This window comes from Oxyura jamaicensis, chromosome Z (genome assembly GCF_011077185.1).
Source record: "Oxyura jamaicensis isolate SHBP4307 breed ruddy duck chromosome Z, BPBGC_Ojam_1.0, whole genome shotgun sequence".
NCBI classification, from domain to species: domain Eukaryota; kingdom Metazoa; phylum Chordata; class Aves; order Anseriformes; family Anatidae; genus Oxyura; species Oxyura jamaicensis.
In genome coordinates this window covers 54,546,144-54,555,976 of record NC_048926.1, presented here as the reverse complement: position 1 = coordinate 54,555,976, position 9,833 = coordinate 54,546,144, and positions in this window count along the sequence as shown.

Sequence of the window (9,833 nt, the reverse complement as noted above, 5' to 3'; positions counted from 1 at the left end):
GAAGGAAAGAAGGAAGGAAAGAAGGAAGGAAAGAAGGAAAGAAGGAAAGAAGGAAAGAAGGAAAGAAGGAAAGAAGGAAAGAAGGAAAGAAGGAAGGAAAGAAGGAAAGAAGGAAAGAAGGAAAGAAGGAAAGAAGGAAAGAAAGAAGGAAAGAAAGAAGGAAAGAAAGAAGGAAAGAAAGAAGGAAATAAATTTAAAGAAAAGACCTTTCCACAATGTGTTTAAAAAGCAAATAAGACACTAAGCTTAAAAAATTACACTGTTAGTCAATGCTTGCTAGGAAACGGGCAGAGGACAAGGACAAATGGAATGACACTTATCAAGCAAACAGGGAAGTGGTCACTAAGGCAAAGAAGGTAGAAAATGAAAGAATGTGTGTCTGTATGTTTCAGATTTCTCATTTCATTTTCAGAGGAGATAATCATTCTTCCTTGCTGTGCAAGAGATGAATTTAAAGCTAAGTCCAACCTGAGCTGTTTTCCTAGCAACGGGGAAAGAATTTATAAGGAAAATATGGAGAAGAAATAAGATTTTACAGACTCCATCCAGGGTTAAAAGTGTTACATGTGCAAGGCAATAAACTGAATTTATTTTAGTGAACCATTTTCCTTGGATGGGTGGCTAAGGGACTATATAGCGTGGACATCCCAACAAAAAAAAAAAAAAGAAAAAAAAAAAAGTATTCAATTTGCCTGACTTAATCACGGGAACAAAAGACACTGAAAATAAAAATTGCATTACAGTGAAATGCAGAGGGAATACAACTGCATAAACTGATAAAACAAATGCAGCAACTATAGCAATTCTGCCACGTAATGTAAGGTATGTATCACTTTTAACAGTCGAATTGCATAACCTTATGATCTGCAACTGAAATACGAAAAACAACTAGACATTACTGAGGACTTTGCAGGAAATTGCAAAACGATCAGCTGAAAAATAATATGGCAACTTGCAGATCCTTTGTATCAGACCCATGTTTGTTCCCAGCCTTATTGCAATAATATGAAACTGATTATGAATGTAGAGTATAATTCTTCTCCAGCATTTCTACAACAGGTGCCCAGGCTTGCCAGAGTTATTGCATAATCTTCTTCTGGAGCACACATGCAGACAGAATGCTTTAGCATTTAGGAAAGCTTCAGTGAATTTCCTAACCATGACAGAGCTCTGCAGACCAGCCAGGCTTCTGTCTGTTTAGCTACAGACTTGACACTGAGGGGAATACCCAGTGAATTGGTGTGTGCAGATGACATTACCCCTAAGTGAACGAACTCCATCAGGCAGAAAAGGGTAATAATCCTGCTGGGAAGACTGGTTTAATGACCACTAGGAAGAAAGGGAATTTCATCCAGGATCACAGATCTCATGTAAGCGCAAGTCAGGGTGTCTTTGTAAAAGCCACCTTCCATTGGTAAGCTTCCAAAAGCTACCTTGCTGGCAAAACTTCAAAGCTCTGTGTCCACCCTAAGTTTAGAAAGCTTACATGGAGGTTTATTGGTTGTTTTTAGGTGTACTAGGAGTACAGCTTTGGCATTTCTACCTTTACTGTGTGGCTTTCTTGCTGATGATTTATTGTTCAATAAGCTATTTTCAGTCTTGAGTGTTAAAAACTTCCGAGAGTAACTTCTGGATGTGCTTCAAGGCTGCAATATTGCAAAGAAAGAGGTGTTTGTGCTGAAGCAGCAACACGGTGTGTATGAGGGAGCTTGTGTAGGAATCACTGGAGTGCCACTTTGAAATCTTTCCCGTTCCTTATCAGTAGCTACGTGATCAGTGGATATAAGTGAACAATACTAATACACAGTAAGAGAAGCGTGAGTGCTTCATGTCTTTGTAACTCTGCAGAAGTAACACTCAGCTCTTTGCCTCCAACCTGTGATAGTAGACAAATCTGAAATACTGTCATCTTAAATAGCCTGGAAATAAAGTTCCCATCAAGACATGAGAACAGATTTAAGCCTACTCACATTGCAATGGACATGGTCCTGGGTGACCCACTCTCAGTGTCCTTACTTGAGCTGGGAGGTTGGACCAGATGACCTCCAGAGGTCCCTTCCAACCTTAACCATTCTGTGATTCTGTGACATTTAGGAACCAGCAGGAATGAGAAAATATCATTTTTTCCTCCCCCTCCTATAGAATGGTGGAGATCATGCTGAGTACTCAAAGGATGGCACAATTTCAAATATACTTTAATTAAAGAGAAGTCTTCACGAAGTCCCCAAGGTAGTATAGTCCAATGTAAATGTGTTGATGTTTCTCTTGTTTTCCCTCCTTTTTTTGAAAGAGGGAAAATTGTATTAAACCAACAAGATATTTAAACTATGTATTGTGCTTTATCCAATAAAAATAGAATAAGGCAGATACAGAGAAAGGGCTATTCAAGAAGAAAACTGTGGAAGAGAAGCACCTTCCAGAAGATGTTTCAGGAAAATGTCACCATTCTCAAGTCCAGAAAATTTCTATGCAATGTCAGACCTGCGCAACAGGGCCTTCCATGGCCTGAAGACTGCTTTCCAGATTGCCTTAGATTTCTGATACTTGTACAGGCACCTTTCTGCAGACACGGTAGCGCAGCAAATAAATAAATGTCTTTCATCAGAGTGGCCGTGTGGTATCACTGGGCTTTACAGAAAAAGGTGAGAGGCAGTGGCAGGCTCCAGCACTCTGCAGGCACCAGCAGTCAGGTGCAGCCATGGGCATTCCACCCTTGAGGGAGCCGCGTTCATTTGTTTGCATCACCTGGGAGCAGACAGGCATTTATGTTCTTCTTCTCCAGCAGCTACGGGAAATCATATAAATTCAGGCCCTCTGTCTCTACAGGTACTTTGCTTTCAGTCCAACACAGCTCCAGACTGAAGGCATTTAACCCCACCCATGGACAGAGCTGACATGAAAGACATAGGCTGACCTCACCAAACTTCAATCAAAATTTGACCCAGCCACATCAGAAAGAGGTACTAGACACATCTGCTGTGACAAACAGAGCAGTTTCACTAAAAAGCAGCTGCTGTGGGGATAAGCAGTGCATCCACGCCATGGAACCAGAGTGTGCAGGGCCCCCGCCCCTGGGGCTGGCACCGAGACCCCATGAGCATTCTTACACACCCTCATCAGTTACTGCTTCTGTTACCATTTGTTGGTCGGGTTTGTGTCCCTGTATGTTCTTGTTCATGGCTTCCTCCTTTTCTCATTAACCCTTGTTGCATTGAAAAGGTCCTAAGGGAGCAGACACTCCATTTCCACATGGCCTTATACAGACGCATGGATCTTGCAGCCTGATAGACAGCCAGACAAAGGGCGGCCTCATCCCCTAGTGGCCAAAAAGCATTAGTCAGCACTTAAGTCCCAAAGGGGAAAAAAAAAAAAAAAAAAAAAAAAAAAGCAGAGGGTCTACAATCCAGTCAAGCAGGCTTAGCTCAGTGATGGAGAAGCACAACCTCTCTAACAGAATTTATGCATATAATCAGCAAACTGAATGGGGAAAGCAACCCAGTTACTTACTGAAACAGTTTAATGAAATATTAAATGCAACAGTATGTTCTTGTGTGCTCCTTGGGACACTGAAGGCAGAATAGTGATATACTGTATTTTGTAAATTTTTCCAAAAACTTGCACCAGCTGCTCCAAAAACTTCCAGTCAGACTCAAGTTTTCTACCCTGACTTAAGCCTACACACACTAAAACAAAGACAGGATGAATGAAAGCACTAGTAAAATATTAGATCGGTTCAAATGACAGAAAACCCATGTAGACCCACCTTTATTCAATAGCAGATCATGGCTTTCCCAGAGGTCTCTGACTGCAGACCCAACAGCAAATTCCTTAGTGTAAAAGGGGCAAAAGTAACTCTGATTCTGCTCTATGTTGTTAGCAGACTTGAGCTTCCTCTGAGCATGTGGATGAAATAAATAACCTCACAAAACTGCTTGATGTCTCCATCCCACTCTTTGCTGTCAATACAGTGACGTTCTCACTGTAATTACTGTCTGTGTCTTTTACTCAGAGAGGCTTGGCATGCAGATATGCTTCTAATCAGCTCTTCTGTTTTCAGAGTCTTGACTGAAATGCATCCAAAATCAAAGCACCGCCAAGTCCTACTGAAAAGTTTGATGACTTCAAAACTAACTTCAGCATGCTCAGTCCCAGACGTTCCAGGGCAGACCAATCCAATTCTGTTCATTTAGTACAACAAGTGTCTCAAAAAGTCTTGCCAATTTCTTCAGCCCACCTTACACAAAACTCAACATCCAAAAGTAGTCAGGCTGAAACCTAGTGTATATTTCTGGACACCAACTTAAAGTACTCATCAGGTTAGATCCAGGCCCTGAAGCCATCCTCTGTTTAAGATCTCATCCCTCCTCTGTTTAAGATCTCAAAGAAGGCAGTGGCACAGTAGCAGGCAGGGTCAGAACCATGACAGTGTAAAATTCTGTCTGAAGTGCACCATCTATGTTTGAAGATGCTTCCTGGAAGTCTCCTATTCATATTTCTTAAAAGTACACTACTGGCAGCAGTTGGTACACCAGCTTTAATACTAGAGCAACTACTTTGTAAAATGTACCTAACATCTGTAGGCAATACCCAGATGCTATATTTAGACAAGGAGTTCCAGAAATTTTAGAAGTTAGTCTGGTATGAGCAGTCACCTCACCTGCTCTGCCCAGGGTGGGAGAACTACACTGAAATATAATTGTAACTGTTCTGAAATGAAGAGCCTGAGCTAAGTTACCTGTTTCTGTAGCTGAGCACCCATGAGTAAAACTGGACAGGAGCTATACCCAAGATATTTGATTTTGAAAAATGCTGTCAAGTTAAAAAAGGTTTAATGAGGTTTAACCCTCTCAAATGATTTGAGAGGGTTAATTGTTTTATACAGTTTTTGTGTATACTTGTTTAAAAAAGAAAATTTAACACCATAATATCTTAAACCATTTTTCCCCAGCAGCTACATGTCAACCCTGAATAGAACAGGAGAGAATTGATTGTTTTAATACTGCTGGAATTACACAGAAGGGAACTGACTGCTGAAGAGGAGGTTTATTTCTCTTTCTTTTACACTACATTAAAAAAAAAAAATAAAAATCCAAGTTTAGATCAAAAAATATCTTAGTCTTAAAAAATGTTTTTTACAACATAAAATGTAAAACAATTTAACATCATAGAGTAAAGCTGGAATATGGCTGCCATGAATGCCACAAAAGTGTATTTTGTCTCTTCAGAATAATGACTTTCACTTGGTAACCCTTCTCTATTCTTACAAGTAATAACAAAGTATAAAGAAATGCACTTGGGTGACTTACACAGCATCTGAAAGGTAAGCCAAATATATCCTCCTAAAGATTTTTCCATACTGCACAATGTAAGGATACCTGAATACAGAAAAAAAAAAAAAAATAATAATAATAAAAAAGAGAGGGAGAGAGAACCAAATAGATTAAAAAAAAAAATATGTGTTGATATTTTGTAGTTAACAAAAAGCTGGACACACTAATGGGCCAGAACACCAGTATGAGTCCTGCTTATTCTGTACCCTTTTTTCTGCCTGCCTTGTGCTCAATAACAGATTGCCAAATCATCTGGCAGGGTGTCATTGACCACTGCAACTCCACCTGGTAAAATTTCATTAATCCAAGTCAGGTGCAGAAGACGTATTTGTTCCCTGTTACATCCCAGCACAAATAGGAACAAAAGCATATATGCCTAAAGCATCCAGGATGTTTTCAACAGTGATGCACTGCCTTTATTTTGTTCCCACCAGCACTGTGGGACTGAAAAAGGAGCTGTTATCTAACAGTTAAAAAGTCCTTGATGGTCTTGGGTCATGGGTCTGAGCAAATAGAAAAGAGAGTTTGCAACAAGCAGAAAGAGCAGATCAAAGAGTAGCTAAGCAGGATGGAAAAGATACTCGTGTATTTCTGTTTGGGGCAGTATGTGCATCATGGGGAGGCATTTTCGTGTTTTACAAAGTAAACAGAAGTGAGAAGCACTACAGTTTTTTTTTTGTTTGTTTGTTTGTTTTTCCCACCTTGTTCAACTGCAAACTCCAGCTGGGGAAAGCTGTCCTTTTCCCCAGTAAAGCCCTTTCTGAATAAATTTAGCCTACACACAATGATGCTCCACAAACACATTTCCAACAAAGGAAGATCACTGAGTGCCAAGAGGAAGTGGAAGGTAGGGTAATTTCTGTGCTCACAGACACAAACCCTGCCACCTAGAAAGTGCACCCAGCTTCAACAAGATTTAGGCAAAAACGCAACATGAAATGTTGACAGGCAATAAACCCACCAGGACCCACTGCAAGTCTCTGGGACTGTGTCCTGCACATAGGTAGAGCCAGGCAGGGAATGGACTTGTTAAAGCTTGTGCTCTGATGTGGTCTGGTGAGAGAGCAGTAAGGCCAGCATGACCAGTGCTGGCTGTGTGAAGCCAGTGGCAAACACATCCGTATGCAGCCATACCTCCTGGTAGTGGTCTTGCTTCTCCCAAACGGTGCTCTGAGGATGGTGAAGCACCTATTTGACAGGACTGCAGTACAAGAGAACAACACCTGGGGAGTGCCAGAACCCTGTTGAACCAGACAGGAAAATGTATCCCCACTGTCACTCTTTTTACACGATCCACCTTTTCCAGACACAGCAAAAAAAGGAAAGAAAAAAGTGTCCAGAGACAAGCTGTCAGTGAGATCAGTGAGATGGGTGATGCTGGACTACAGGCTCCTCATCCTGTTGGAGAAATCAAGCCCTTCACCCTCACCACTGAGTTCAGTTGGCAGCATCCCCTTTTAGTTTTTCATCCAAATGCCAAATGCTTGTTGATGTGGAAGTACAGCCAGTGCACATTACTGGGTAAGACCCACATCAACAGGCTCTGAGTACTGAGAACAACTGGGTTTCAGTACTGTCATGTCCTGCAGGAAAACCTTGTATCACTCTGCAATATCCACAACGCAGAGACCTGTAGGAAATACACAAAGGGGAAAAAATATGCAATGTTTCTGTAGCCACATAAACACTCCAAAGCAATGTCAGCACAGGAAGGCCTGTAAGCAATTCTGTAGCATCAGTAAAAACAGACTGTTGTCCATCACAGGGGTAGATGCTTTCCTCAGAATGAAAAATGCATCATCTTTATCCGAAAATTAAAGCCAAAGATACACTTAGCAACCTGTTCAATCACAAAGAGACCAAAGAAATCACAGAAAGACTTCAAGGCTGATTAAATCAAATGCACATGGAATTTTCTGTCTTACAGTTGTGTTTGTACTGGGCCACAACTAAGACCATTTGGAGTGAGTAATGACATTTTCAATAGGTGAGATATTGAAGATAAAATAATTACATTTGCCCTTGACTGTACTCCAAAGTTGTTCAAATAATCCCTTCAATCAACATGGCAATGTCACTAACACATGCTGAGATAGTGTGGTTATGGATAAATGCACCTTGATTTGTCTTCCAACCCTCTGTGAACCCTCTGAGAGTAACTGTATCAGGACTCAGCCTTGAGGGAAGACAAAAGGCATTAGGTGAGTGCATTCGCAACCTAACAGAATGGTGATCCCAGCAACACAGGCAGATTTTCACCTGCTTTGATTTACAGCATTCTGGGATCTTTCCCGTGGAAAGCTTTTGTGTGATGCGAATGCAAATACAAATGTGCTGTTGTCAGCTGCGGAAATGGAAACAGAATGCTGACTTTCAGGTCACCATTTATTCCTACTGAGCTCAATTTCCAAGGCTTAGAAAGTCCCCTCTAGGAGCATCCAGTGTTAAGAAAGCACCTCAAGGTTTTCCCTGAACATAAAAGCAAATCAGACACATACATCGTCAGAGCAAAAAAGATCTATTTTACTGTTTTGCTATGCCAATCTGGCTCAGAGCTGCCCAGCAGCTCCCATGAACAGCCAGCACAACTTTTGCTTCTCCTTATATCCCTTTTTTCTCCTCCTTGTCATGTTCTTCCTTTTAACATTCTCATTCCCTTCCATATTAGCAGTCTACTTTCTGGACTTATTCCCCAGTGATCATGGGTTTGCTGACTTTATTGATTTACTTGATACTTGTGATGTGAGTGTCTGTACAGTATCCATTAGTCAGCAGCTTCTTTAAAACTCATACTCTCCTTTTTGATGTTTCTCACTTCTGTTTTTTCAAGTTTCTGCCTTGTTATCATAGTCAGAGCTGGCTATCTGCATGCCCAGGTACACTGGTATGTCACACACAGATCTTCTAGCTCCTTATACTTCCACACTTCTGCCAGAGCCTTGCTCTGGGGCTGAACTATGGTCTGTCATGTTGCACGATGCGCAGGTCATTGAGTCTATCACAGTCCATGGATGTGGCTATGCCTCCTGCAGGGCTCTGCACAACCTATTCACAAGGTGTAACACTGGGGGAAGGAGAAGAAAGACTGTCTAAAATACACGAAACTTGGTAGTGTTCAAGCTGTCATAGTTCAGTGGCAAACCCACCACTGTGCATCTCTGTATGTGCCTAACACTTTCCTGGAGGGCCCATCCATCCTCATTCACAATTACCTGGTTCCTTTGGTGCAGTGAGCCCCTCGTGATCCAGCCGCCCCCACCCTCCCAATGCCTGCTGCAAGGCCTGGACCATGGCAGGACCCTACCACAGACAGACCTGGTGACGGAGGACAGGCACACAGAGCCCTGTGATCCCAAGAAGATCCTAGAGGAAGAAAAAATAAAATAAAATAAATAAATAAATAATAAAGAATTAATCAACGTGAACATTGTGTTCTTCCTGACAAAGGACTCGAGACACTGACAGAGTCACATCCCCATGCTACTACCACCAGCATGAAAACACTGATGCTAGGATGCAGAGCAGCACTGGAAGGGTGAGTGTATCACTTTTGCAAGTTCTCTAACTGCATGGCTATTACTTCATTTCTGTAACAATTACATCTGTGCTAGTACTGAATAGATGTTAATATTTCAGTCACACTATCAGTAAGTTCCTGGCTTTATTAATAAATAAGACAGGTGTGTGTCCTCCTTGACCAAGATTTTGAGTGTAACAGCTTAGTCACTGAAGGCACTGGTGAAGAGTAAAAGTTCATTGCTTTAAAGAGAAGATTTACGTTTGAGCATAACACCTGAAATAAATAAATAAATAAATAAATAAATCAGAAGGTTTCTGTGTGCTACCCATGTGCTATGTGCAATGTGTTACAAGGGACTCTGCTCCTTCTTTCAGTTGTGGGGCAATATAGGAGGTGTGTACATCTCACTAGTCCTGCTGCTATCCATGCGGCAACAACTCTGGCTGTCCTCTGGTGTTCTTTGCCCCAGATTATCAACATACATAGAGATACTTCTGTCACCATTTTATGTTTTTCTTAGAGGTGGTTTTCTAAAAACAGCAAAAAGTTATTCTCCAGTTGGTCCAGTTGGTAGAGGAGGAAAATAAATAAATAAATAAAGTGAGAGAGACACAAAAAGGGCTTGCAATATTGAGGATATGACTGCTTAGTTATTTTCATGGTCTCCAAGGAGAGATTATATATTTCCAGTATGTCAATTATTTTCAGTGTTTATATCAGCAAATCTGTTCATAGGTTTTCAGTTATCTGGTGAGTGGCAAGGGATGCTGTCAGAAAGGAAGCACCAGCTACAGATGCACTCCAGGGTAAAAGCCACAAACCACAAGAATGGCTTTGAGCTCCTTTTCCCTCTCTACTTCCACTTCCCTAACTACTGGTAGCCCTGCAGTGAATTTCAGCTTTGCACAGAGCAATCTGCTTGCCCTGATAGGTCACCAAGTAGCTAGCAGTCCCTGTTGCTCTGTCAGAAAGAGTCCTCCCTG